The sequence below is a fragment of the Anolis carolinensis genome, chromosome 2 (assembly GCF_035594765.1).
Source record: "Anolis carolinensis isolate JA03-04 chromosome 2, rAnoCar3.1.pri, whole genome shotgun sequence".
In the NCBI taxonomy this organism is placed as follows: Eukaryota; Metazoa; Chordata; class Lepidosauria; order Squamata; family Dactyloidae; genus Anolis; species Anolis carolinensis.
Window position 1 is genome coordinate 236,970,984 of NC_085842.1, and position 13,216 is coordinate 236,984,199.

At 40.3% G+C, this 13,216-nt stretch overlaps 1 long non-coding RNA gene across 1 annotated transcript in view; it reads left to right on the forward strand.

Annotated features, from left to right (window-relative positions):
- Positions 1-1,038: 1,038 nt before the first annotated feature.
- Positions 1,039-13,216, forward strand: part of LOC134296599 (uncharacterized) — a 443,110-nt gene continuing 430,932 nt past the window's right edge. Inside the window, exon 1 of the long non-coding RNA XR_010003394.1 lies at positions 1,039-1,102. This is a non-coding gene — a long non-coding RNA (uncharacterized LOC134296599). The remainder of the gene's footprint in view (positions 1,103-13,216) is intronic.

The following is a 13,216-nucleotide window of genomic DNA, read 5'->3' on the forward strand; positions in this document are numbered from 1 at the left end:
TACTCAGATCTTCTTGCTATGACTGATACTGAAAGCAGATGATGCACTTCTTATTCAGCATGCAAGTAATTAACATAAAGGAGTAGTATGCATTTTTCTTGATTAATGGATACCTCAGTGAACATAAGAGTTCAATTTAATTAGCTCAATTGCAGTTCTAGCCCAGGCATGGGGAAACTTTGGCCCTCCAGGTATTTTGGACTTTAACTCCCACAAGTCCCAACAACCGGGAAGCTGGTTGGGATTCCTGGGAGTTGAAGTCCAAAACATCTGGAGGGCTAAAGTTTACCCATGTCTGTCACCTATTACTGCTATCCAGTTGCCTATGGGAACCAATCAGCAGGACAGTATTCTCCCGCTTGTGCCTACAGATATGGAGGAAACAAACATCCCATTGATAGCCGTATTTTCTAAACAGGGATGGACAACTGACACTGGAGTGGAGACCATTTTCAGCTTTTGTGTCATCTGATAAATCATGGAAGTCCAACATTGGGAGTAGAGTGGATGTGTCAAGAGTCAGACACCAGTTAACATACAAAACAGAGTTTATTCCGAAGATAAGCCAGAAAATAACATAAACACAGGAAATATCCTTGAAACACTTCACTTTTCAGTGTTTCGAGACAATAATAACTCAAAAACGAGCCACGCTAATTTCCCATGCTGGCATTCAATAAAAAACTAAATAACGCTTCAATTCAGCTTTGGAAAACAAATAGAGTTAATTGCTGGAAAATAAACAAACTAGAAAAGCAATAAAGCTGCTTCCACGGTGCAGATAAGCCGAAAGCCTCAAAGGGATGATGAATAGCCGTCGTCAGAAGAATCCAAGGTCAGGTCAGGAGGCAGCAGAAATTCCGAAAGACAAACCAATAGTCAGAAGCCGGGAGTAGCCGTCAGTCAGAGGGTGTAGACAGAAGCCAGGTCAAATTCAATCCAAAGTCCAAAGAGGGTGCAGTCATCCAAAACAGGTCCACGATAAGACACAGCGAGAGCCAAGCTAGGTGATATCAGCAGATTCAAATCATAGTCCAAGTCCAGTCTTCATGGAAACACAGAGATCCCAATGGCGCCTCAGCAACACCTTGCCACACGCAAAGTACAGTGGCCAAACATTCCCATTTTATTCCCCTTCCTCCTGGGTGACCAAACACTCACACCCAAACACCAGGTGTCCTAAATCTACTCAGAGTCTGAACTCCACACAGCTAGAGCTCGTGGATCTGGAGTACCTAGCAATTCATTGGAGTCCCAATCATCCTGCCCACACTTAGCCCCATGAACACTTAAAGAACCATCCTCCCTTCTCCAAGCATCCCAATTGGGATCAGCTCCTGCAGAAACCCCAGGTTCAGAAGTATCCATAGGCCCCAAATCCCCAGACATCTCCGGTGGCTGTGCCCATTCAGTGCCCGCTTCCCCAGCCACCACCTGTTCCTCAGCATCCATCTCCCCATCTGAATCTTCCTCAGAAGATCCCCCATATAGCTCTCTAAGTCGCTTCCTGCGCAACTCCTCCAGTGAATCCTCATCACGAGGGTTTTTTCTTCCTCTTCGAATTCCATCACCATCAACCATAATCCCCGAAGGCGCAGTCACAACAGGATGGGCATCAAAAATGGAGTTGAGGATCAAAACCTCCCCATAGGCTCCAAATATTGCAACATAGATATGAAATATACATGAGGCCATAAGAATATTGCAGCTGCTCATAGTGGTTATGCACTGAACATGAGTTGTTAATATCCCTTATTCAGGCAGTCATGTCTCACTTGTTAAATCACTATCCCTTTTTGGTCTGAAAGCAATACAGAATGAAGTCCACCCCTCCTCATCCTTGTTGTTTCTAGTCTTACATGCCCATTCTAAGAATTGGAGTCCAAAATCTATTTCTTTCCCTGCTCCCAAGTTGTAAGAGGGTTCACAGAGATTTACTGACTCCAAGCTGAAAATAGTTGGCTATGTTAGGGAGCACCATTTTCAGCAGGGAACATTTGTTCAGGCTCCACGATCATGATAAAAATCAATTTGAGCTTTAAGAGAGAGAGGTTCTGTGACATGTCTCAGGTCACGGATGCCAGGCCTTAAGGATAGTTCTGTGCCTTTAGGTAGAATACACAGCATCACTATATGGCCCCTTGATTTCAAGTTTCAGATGTGCTTCTCATATTATTTCCACTTTTTCTGAGCAGCTGTTAAAGGATTTTGAACCATGCGGAGAGTAGCGTAGGTGAGACACAGAGCAGGTTAGCGCATGCTGGGACTAATAATAGTACCAAGGCTCTTTGATTAGGTACTTCATCCATCTCACTGGCAATGGAAGTTTTACATCCATATTTTCCATGCTGGACTTTCAGGGATAAACTATTACTTTGAAGGCAAGGACCATAATTTTCATCTATGGGAGGTGGACCACCCCTTGCTTGGGTTTTCTACTGACAGACAGCTTGTAAATGAAGAACCAGGTTTACTCAGTTTGCTGTTGAATGAGATATTGAAGTAAAGGAGTCAGCTGTTTATCTTTTCCTCTTTTTGAAAAGGCTTGTTTTATCTTTCCTAAAGAAACACAACTGCTTTTAAGTAAGAAGCAATAGGAGCTACTTGCCTTTTTATGTGTTGTTACGAAATAAGAGAAAAAAGAATGATAAAAATAATTCAATAGATACCCCTGAAGTGTCATTTAACAGATAATGTTTTAAGCATCATAGCACAGTATAACATTCTGAAAGTACAGAAATATGAATTGAAAGCTACCTGGTCTTGTTCTTGACCTTAACCTACATATATAGCTCAGTCAACAGTCTTGGGGCCCTTCCATTCAGCAGAGTTAAAGTGCTATGAATACACTTCACTGTCAGGGCTACATTCTATGGATTTCAGGGTTTGTAGTTTTGGTCTCTTTCACACTGCAAAATTATATTACTCTGAATTCACTTTAACATCATGACTTCATTCTATGGAATCCTGGGATTTGTAGTTTGGTGAGGCATTACCTTATTTGTGTTCCAACAGACTTCACTGGTTCTATTTTTTTCCCTTCATCTGTTAGAACAGCGATTCTCAACCTGTGGGTCTCCAGGTGTTTTGACCTACAACTCCCAGAAATCCCAGCCAGTTTACCAGCTGTTAGGAAGTTGAAGGCCTGGACATTCCACAGATATATAAACCCCACTTGCCTAGTTTCCAACAGACCTCACAACCTCTGATGATGCCTGCCAAGTGGGCGAAATGTCAGGAGAGAATGCTTCATGGCCATACAGACTGGAAAACTCTCAGCCACCCAGTAATTCTGGCCATGAAAGCCTTCGACAACACATTAACTATATGATTTTACTTGTTCACTTGGGATTTCTCAACATGAAAAGCATTCAGTTCTTTCTTTTAGCATTTAGCATATTTTAAACCCCTGACTTTAAATCTTTCATTACAAGACAAGAAAGGAGGACTTTTTTTTCTAGTGGGAGAGAAATGCAAAAGCATTGACACTGAGAAGTCAGTGACGGCTCATGGATTCTTAAATAGTTGAGGTAGCCTCCCTCCCAGTCCATTAGTTGCACATGTGAGGAGTAAAACACTATGTATACTATAGAATCTTTGAGTGGATGGGAAACAATGGGTTGGACAAGAGTAAGATATGTGTCATTTAAAATCTTCTTTCATGTCATTGATAAATGGAAGCTCTTTGTAAGTTCCTTGTACCTTTCAAACCAAGTGAATGAAAGGTCAGCTCATTAGCAAGCATGGTAAGGGGCCATGGCTTCTGTAATAGAGTTCAACTTTCAAAAAAATTCCTATAAAATGTATTGAAGTTACAAATTAGACAAAGTTTGAATCCTGAGACTTTTGACTTTTACTTTCATAAACTGCTTCAGGGAAAAGAGAAGATGCCACAAGGTGAGGTGGGAATAGCATTAAAAACTGCCATCTAAGACATCCTTGAGAGTAAGTCGTCATCTTGGGGTGTATTTTATCTGAATCTTTAAAGAACAGCTGTGAAATGGAGTCCCACATGACCCATTTGTGGCCAAACTCTATTTTTCTGTCCTTGGGTAAACATTGTAGAGGCCAAGTTGATGTGAAATGGCAAAGTCGTTGGCTCATGTATATCAACACTTCACAAACTCATTTTATTTTTTTGAGTGTATGCCACACTGACATTCTTCTTCCTTTCGGCTATCTTATTGCCGTGGATGTCTTGTGGGGATCCTATGTCTTCATGCTGAATTCCTAATAAGTAGGATAAATACGAAATAAGTATAAAAGCAATCCGTGGTGGGGCATCAGATGTCCGCCACCAAAGACAGAGCTGGCTACAGATGAAACTCTATCTGCAGAATGAATAACAGGCACATTAACTCAAAGTAAATTTTCAACATTTTGATATCTCATCAGTTTTTCAAATGTTTGAGATCTTGTTCACGAAGCTAACATCTTGCAGTCAGTGTAGACATTAGCATTTGGGTTTGAAAATTTCAAGTTAAAGACAGAAAACTTGTCATTTGCTTGGCTAAATGAATGAGTGAAGGTAACAGAATATTTATGAAATTACATTTCAGCTCAATCAGGCCCATAGCCAGGATTTTGATCGCGGGGGGGGGGGGGGCTGAGTCTGAGTGAGAGGGGAATCTACCCTAGCAAACCTTCTGTATCGTATTCCAATACCCCCATACATATGGGCTATATTAAGCATGGTGATCAGATCATGATATGAATAAACATAACATTACCAGTAAGGTGGTCTCGCGGACCAGGCTGAGAATTTGGGGGGGGGGGCTCAACCCCCCCCGGCTACATGCCTGAGCTCAGTAGTCAACTACTGATGTCTGTTGCAGGTCTCCCATCAGATAACTGTTTGTAAGATAATGGACCTCATCAGGCAGGGCAAATCAAATTCAGTGGAAAACACTGATCTAGCCCCAGTCACCCACAGAGCTGGCTGGCTCTGTTCACATGATGTTGTGCTGGCTCCTTAGGTGCTGAGGGGCAGAACCAGCATGCTATCACCACCCAGGCAACATGGGAGGCTTCCTGTGTTGCCATATCTAAGGGGGAAGACACGTGCACCATGCACACTCTATGCTTCCCCATGTGATTACCCTCTCAGTGGACGAGGTGAGGGTCGCTGGATTCTCTATGCCTTGTGGTGAAGAGGAGCATTGCCACTGGCCACCACCAGACTTGTGAAGAAGTCGATTCATCAACTGTTATCTGCTATTAGGCATGTTGGCCTCCAAATTGTATGAAACATTGACTGCATTCCAATTATCCAAGATTTCACTAAAGGCTACATTTCTGATGAAAGCCAATGTGGTGTAGTTGTTTGAACATTAGACTGTGACTGAAGACCTGGGTTTGAATCATTGCTTGGCCCTGGAAACCCACCGGGTGACCATAGGCAAGTTAAACTCTCTCAGCTTCAGGGGAATGCAATGCTAAATTCCTTCTGAATAAATCCTACCAAGAAGATCCTGTGATAGTGTTGTCCTAGATTCAGTAGCCGGCTGCCTCCCAAATCTTGATACTCTGCACTGTTGCCTGCTATTGAAAAAGCTCATTATATACCAATTACTGCTGAAGGTCAGATATTGACACTTTATTCAGACTATCACTGAAAGGGAGATTGTCACTGAGTATTTGTTCATTCAAGGAATATCCATAATAACTTTTACAGAGAATTCATTTGAAGAGATGTATATATTTGGGGAAAATCCCATTCCTAGACATTGGGACTCCTGCAAAGGATCATTACCTTAGTGTGGGATAGAGGCAAAGATGAAGTAGTTTGGCCACATAATGAGAAGACAGGAAAGCTTAAAGAAGAGAATGATGCTGGGGGAAATGGAAGGAAGAAGGAAGAGGGGTCGACCAAGGGCAAGATGGATGGATGGTATCCTTGAAGTGACTGGCTTGACCTTGAAGGAGCTGGGCGTGGTGACGGCCAACAGGGAGCTCTGGCGTGGGCTGGTTCATGAGGTCACAAAGAGTCAGAAGCAACTGAACAAATAAACAACAACAAGACATTGGGAGATTTTAAAGATCTGAGGGGAAGGAAACCAAAAATGAATTTCAATGAGACAAATAATCATTCCCATTGAGGTACCAGAGTTCCCTTCATTATCTCCAGATTTTACCTGAAAGAAACTCCGAAGAAAATTTGAAGGTCCTGCAGTGCATTTTGAAAACCATATAGGTGATTCAAAAATGTATTGAGATAGAAGGGAGGGAACAGGGAGATATTACAATCCCCTACTTTCATGCTAAAACCCATGTTGAAGATCATTATGAGAAACCATGGCCTACTTAGCTCAATATCATTTTAAGAAAAAAGAAAGGGTGGTTTGCATCATGGGTTATGCAAAATACTCTGCCTACCAGATTGTACTGGGAATTTAAAGAAATTAATAAAAAACTAACTGATGCTTTTTGTTTTCTTGAGTTTGAAAAAAACAAAACAAATTTGTCTCCAAGGTAAAATAGAGAATGAGTTCAGCATGGGATTTTTCTTTCATTGCTTTAGGGTCAATGTTTTGGGTCATGTTTTTGTCAGATGATGTCCACCACCGGTGAAACTGGAATACGCATATGAAATATATGTTTGCATGTCACTCTTCCACAATGATTCTTGTGTTTGTTCTAATTTCCAGTGGCCTCTGAAAATGTCAAAGAGTGTAGTTGTTTCCAAAGAATGTATCCCTGTCCACTTTCATGGCATGGTCATGAGGGGTTGCCCTGGATTTCAGGAATCATGTGATGCAAATGATGTTTAATGTTTATGCAATGAATCCCATGTGTGATTACATCAACTACCCAACTGCTGGCTATTATATTTACAAAGAAAAAAAAAAGATTGTTGCTCATCTTTTAAGTTATAATCTTAAGCAATACCTTTCAAGTGACATTGTAAGCACAATTGTCAATAAGAACAATAATGTAGTGGTTAGAACCCTGTTGTGATTTTATGTTGGTGCATTACACAAAATGGTTGCACCTCCTTAGATGTTATAGATGGCTAGTTGTGTAAATCCTGTTATGCCAAAATAAACCATTATGCAAGTTTTGTAAGTTCATTTCTAGGGTGTAATGTCGAACAGACTAATTGTTGTCCCATAGTCATAGTGCCCATAGTAAGAATAACTGCCGAATAGTTCAGTTCAATAATTCCAGTGTAGATATGCTACTATAAATGTTTACATTATGTAAATGGACAAGAAGGTATTGACTTACATTTCTACCACGCCCTCTTTCAGGAACATGTTTTCATCTTTTTGATTTATTAAGTAAACATTCAGTCTGAGAAGCGACTTACGGAAAGGTATACCAGTTGATAATGTATATTTACAGACCTGCTAGATATTTTTTTAATCCCCAGAGGAAGGAATTATCATTAAGGAAGGGTCAAGAAGATGAAACTCTTATGTGTGTCGGTTTCTCTTTCATGAAGTACTTATCCACATTCCTGAATCTGCTTGTAACAGGCATAGATGCAAGCATGTTGTTTTCACCACCCTCAGTTATCAGCTATAGACGTTAGAAGTAGCTGTTATCTATTGCATTGCGATTTTGAAGTCTCTTAGCTGGGTTTTGAAGTGCAAAACTTCTGAGTGGGTAGATATTAAGACTGTGAAAAGCCGGATTTTTCAGAGAATGTCAAGATGATCCCAGATACTTTATCACATAACAGAAAATCCCTGATCATGTTGTGTATTTCCACCTACTTTTATCCCTTTTCAATCTTTGGCAAACTACATCTTGTGTTTTTATAAATGTTTAGCTCTAGATTTACTCTTTTACCAACATTCATTTCAGACATTCCTTTCCATTTTAAAGGTCAGCTGAGATTTTAAAGAAGTATTTTTAGACTATTGATAATGGCATAAGATATTTTCACTTAATCAAATCTTCATAACCTCTGATATTTAGTACTGTAATATATAAAAGATTGAGGACAAACATTCAAGAGATCTTAGAGCAGGGGTGGGAATTGTATGTCCTACAAGCTGTTTTTTTAAAACAATTCCTATTAGCCCTAGTCAGTAAAAGTAATGGTGAAGACTGAGTATTCTGGAGTGGCAAGAGGTTGGACTGGATGGCCTTTGTGGTCTCTTTCATGTCTATGGACATTCTTGCATGACGGTTGGGCGTACATGTTTTGTGGCTGCTTAAAAATGCATGATCACCCTGCATATTACCGTAGAGTCTCACTTATCCAACATAAATGGCCCGGTAGAACGTTGGATAAGCGAATATGTTGGATAATAAGGAGAGATTAAGAAAAAGCCTATTAAACATCAAAATAGGTTATGATTTTACAAATTAAGCACCAAAACATCATGTTATACAACAAATTTGACAGAAAAAGTAGTTCATTACACATTAATGCTATGTGGTAATGACTGTATTTACGAATCTAGCACCAAAATATCATGATATATTGAAAACATTGACTACAAAAATGAGTTGGATAATCCAGACCATTGGATAAGTGAGTGTTGGATAAGTGAGACCCTACTGTATATAATTGTTTGGCTGCACCATGTTTGGCAGTTATAACTATATACCCCCAGCAGCATACAGTAATTTGTGTAAGGTTGGGATTTTCAATATAGTGCCATACACTGGAATCTACAATGCATCCAAATTTATTATGATGGGAGGTATAGAGAGATGAACATGCATGGAAACTGGAAAAGCAGTACTGTGTGAAATCATGTATTAACAAAAAACATGAAATGGCAGACTCTCATGATAATGGAGCAAGTCTTAAAATTTTGCAGTTCTAGGAAGGGCAAAGCATGAATAGAGAGGAGATTTGAAGGTGCAGTAAATCATGTAAACTGAAACAAAGAAGGGCAATGCTGGTGTAGTCCCATTTTCACAAAGAACAGGAGTGCAACACTAATAGATCATGGCATGACTATAATTCCCAATGGTTATATGATTCTAAGAAGCCTGGGAGTTACAATTCAGCAACATTTGGGGATCCACCCAATTACCATCCTATACCAATGAATTTAATGTCCTATGAAGAATGACTTAAAGAGCTGGGGATGTTTAACCTGCAGAAGATAAGGTTGAGAGGAGACATGATAGCCATGTTTAAATATCTGAAATAATGTCATGCGGAAGAGGGAGCAGGCATGTTTTCTGCTGCCCTGGATACTAGAGCTGGATTGACACTGTCCTATATCCCAGGATCTGATTATCTGCTTTGAATTAGATTACATGAGTCTCCATTGCCATCTAAATTGGGATAAGCAGATATTCTGGCATCAGATCCTGGGATATAGGGCAGTGTTGAAGGGGACTAGGACTCAGAGCAATGAATTCAAATTACAAGAAAGGAGACTCCAGCTGAACATTAGGAAGAGCTTTCTGACTGTGAGAACTGTTCAACCGGACCGTGAGAGCTGTTCTCTGCCTTGGAATGTGGTGGAGGCTCCTTCACTGGAGGCTTTTAAAAAGAGGCTGGATGGCCATCTGTTGCGGGTACTTTGATTGTGCTTTTCTTGTATGGCAGTGGGTTGGACTGGATGGTCCATGTGGTCTCTTCCATCTCAATGATTCTATGAAACTGCCATGGCAAGACATGTATTTCCTTGCTTTCCAGGTTACCATGAAAATTTACCATATTGATATGTTTAGGGTTTTCTTCTTCATGTATCAGCAGTTTTATAATCTAGAATGACATGTGTGTTTGTGTGTAAGAGAGAGAATTAATAAATGAGAGAGAGAGAGAGAGTATACACATCTTTTCTCTTTCACATTCATTTCAATCTAGATGCTAGAAGACTTTAGTGTGTAGTATGGAAGGGACAAAGGAGAGGTTGCAAGCCAGTTGGAGAGGCCAGCCACTGAGAACTGAAGCTTCTCGGCCTTCTTCTAGGATGATCTGTGTTACATATCCTGTCCTTTTGTCATAAAACCGTTAACACTACAGAGTTTGAATGTAGGTCACATAATGCCTGTGCTACAGAATTTATGATGTGATCTCCCTTCTCAGAAAGAAACCAAAACTAAAAACAGCTACACTATAAAATCTGGAATATCTGCCAAGATGTCATGAAGTCTACAATTCATCCTGGTTGTATAGATTTATAAAAGCAAAGAAGGCAATATGACAATTCAAGCAACAGCTTAGATTAGGGTAGGAATAATGCATCCATTCAGGTGACTGCAATTACTGGCAGTCACAGCCAGCATGAGAAATGGTAAGGCATTCTAGAAGTTGCCATTCAACAACTTGAGGTATATCACACAATTCCTACATTTGGACTGGGGAAAGATGCATAGCTCTTTGATTTCATCAGGAAGGAGCTTCTAAATTGGGACATCCATGGGCTCTGTCCACAGAGTAAGCCACCCATGACTTTAAAGTATTTTTTTAAAATTCCAAAAAGTAACACTTGCTTTTGCCATTTTATATACACGGCATCATTTTACTATGCCGTTGTATATTATGGAACCTGAGCATCCAATTCCCTATGGATACCAAGGGCACACTATGGCAGGTGTTTGAAACATCGTTTATCTCATTTTGAGTAGACATTTAAGATTTGAATGTTGTCTGTAGGCCAGTAAAGGCCTGACTCTCAGAGCTTGTTAGAGCTCCTTGTTATTTATTCTCCAGAATTGGTTGTAACTAATTGATATCCAAGATAAATAGAAATGTTCTGCAATTTAGCCTTTTTTGATCTGCCTTATCAGATTGTTCCTGGGTAATAATTTTGGCTTTATGAAGAAACAATTCTTCCCTCAACTTAGGTGAGTATTGTAGTTTGAGAAATGTCTGTTGTAAATTGAAAAATAATGAGCATCTGTTTTGAGGGGTTGAGTAGACAGGGATGTATCCAAGGTCTTGCCTGCAAACAATAGATTTGGTAGTTTGTTCTGGGTGGAAACTGAAGGCATGTAAGTATGCATAGTGATCAATGAGTAGTTGAACTTAGTGCTTAGAAAAGAATTTGTTGTGTCAATTATCCCAGTTGCTGGCTGATGGAAGCTTGGAAGTTGTTAAAACCTCTTAAGTCATGGTTTTTCATGAGGCCAAATTACAAAGCTTAAAGAAAAATTAGGGCGTGAAGCCTTACACAGTAAGGACCCCTTTATAAAATCGCTACAGATTGTGGTAATTCTGGTGTTACATATCCAGCAGCATGGGAACTTGCTGCCCACATCCCACACCATCCTGGTTTCCCTCCTACTTTATCACATGGCAGGAAGCATCTGCTGGTTGGCTTGCCCCATTGAGGGCAATGCAACCGTGGGAAGCCTCCTGTGTTTCTACTGGCGGCTTTTTTTTTTTTTGGTGGTGACTCCAGTTCTGCAGCAGTTTTGCCACGGAGCCGCCCCAGAAGTACTTCATCAGTGTGTGATGGGAGCTGGCAGGCTACATGGCAAAGCTGGTGCAGAACCAGAGTTGACATCAAACTTTGCTCCATGTGAAGAGGTCCTAAGTCTCTAAACTATAATAATATTAGGGGATATATTTAAAAGGCTGGTTCTAACCAATACAATAAATGTTCAGTGTGGCCATTACCTAAATAGTTGTTTGTTATGAAACATTTCAACATAGTAGGTAACCCTTCATTTCCTAACTGTAGGAAAGGTTAGACATGTTGACCATATGTTTCACTGGTTCTTGCATTGGACAACATTTGCTTTCACTGCGTTTAGAATGAGCGAATGTATTGTAATATACAATAACCCCCTTTTCCACTTTGTTAAGCATTCATTTGAATTCCCCTACTTGACACAGGTTCCTACTGAATAGTCTGTAATAGTCATTGTGAATCATTGATGAGCAAGCCACAGGGTGAAATATATTCACAGCATTCTGCTCATCTCTTTGCAATAGCAAACCGTTTGGTTACAAGACACCTCATACTGCTTGGGAACATACTGGAAACTGCTAACCCAAGCATACCCAATGCAGATGGAACAGAAAGCATTTTCACATTTGCTTGGAAGCCTGATTTACATGCCAGATCAAAAATATGGGCATAGTTTTGCATTGCCAGGTGGCATAAGGTAATTGGGACAGGTGTGCCCATCTGTGCTGCTTTTCTGTGGCAATGTCTTTCTCAGAGATTCTTTCCACATAGAGGGCATAGACATTTGGACTTTATGGCACTGGAGATGACCAAATACTCATCAGGCAAGACTTGATTAATTAGGTTTAGTCGCATCCCTGTCTTTTTTTCTCTACAAAATTATCTCCCCCTCTTTCTTTCCCACTGAGACATCATGGTGGAATTTTGAACTAGAACTCCAAAAGGACAAGGTTTGAATCCCTGCTCAGCCATGAAAACTTACCAGTTGACCTTGGGCAATTCACACTCATTCATTCTAAGAGGACAACAATGGCAAAATTCCTCTGAATTAATGTTATCCCCCCCCCCACCCATAAATTGGAGTCAGGTTGTAGGCACATAATAGCAGACAACGTTTTCTCCCATAAAATTTTGTAATACTTTCTTATATTGACATTAGTTTAACATCAGTACTGAATAGTGCTTTGCATTCATTCAGACTCTAGATGAGGGGTGGGCAGAGGGCATCCCTTCAGAGGTTGCAACTCCCAGTATTCCTGTTTAGGAGCTGTGCTCATGAGATTGAATAGGAATTGTGGTTTTAAAACTTTTGTAAGACTCCACTCATCTGTAAGAATTCAGACTTCTGGTTGTAAGATGGGCTTGGTGAGTGGGAATCACTCACCAACTTATTGATAGGATTCTTAAAAGTTGTAAGTAATGGTATGTTTATTTTGCAAGCCTATCTATTATTTGATTTCATATCTTTCATCTGCTACTGGACTACACTCTGTCCCAAACCAATCTGGGTATGGAGGAAAAGTTCCATCTGATTCTGCAACAATGCATCTAGTAATACTTGCTCACCCTTAGGCCAATGCTTTGAAAAAGAATGTAACATGTCTGAAATAGATTCTATTGGGTGGGATTTGAAAGCATTGTAAGGTTAACAAATAGACTTCAGATTTAGTATTTCCTCTTCTCTTTGGTAGGCTGCCTGTAAAGTTATTCATTGGGCTTAAGCATTTTGGCTGAACCTTGATCCATTTCTGCTGACCGAATTCCAGGAGACTCACAAAACCATTTTCGCATGCCTCCTGAAAACAGGTGGGTTGCAAAATAGCCATTTCCAGTCTGCAGCCGAAAGATCTGGGAAAATCCAGCCCATTGGTGGGAATGGGGAA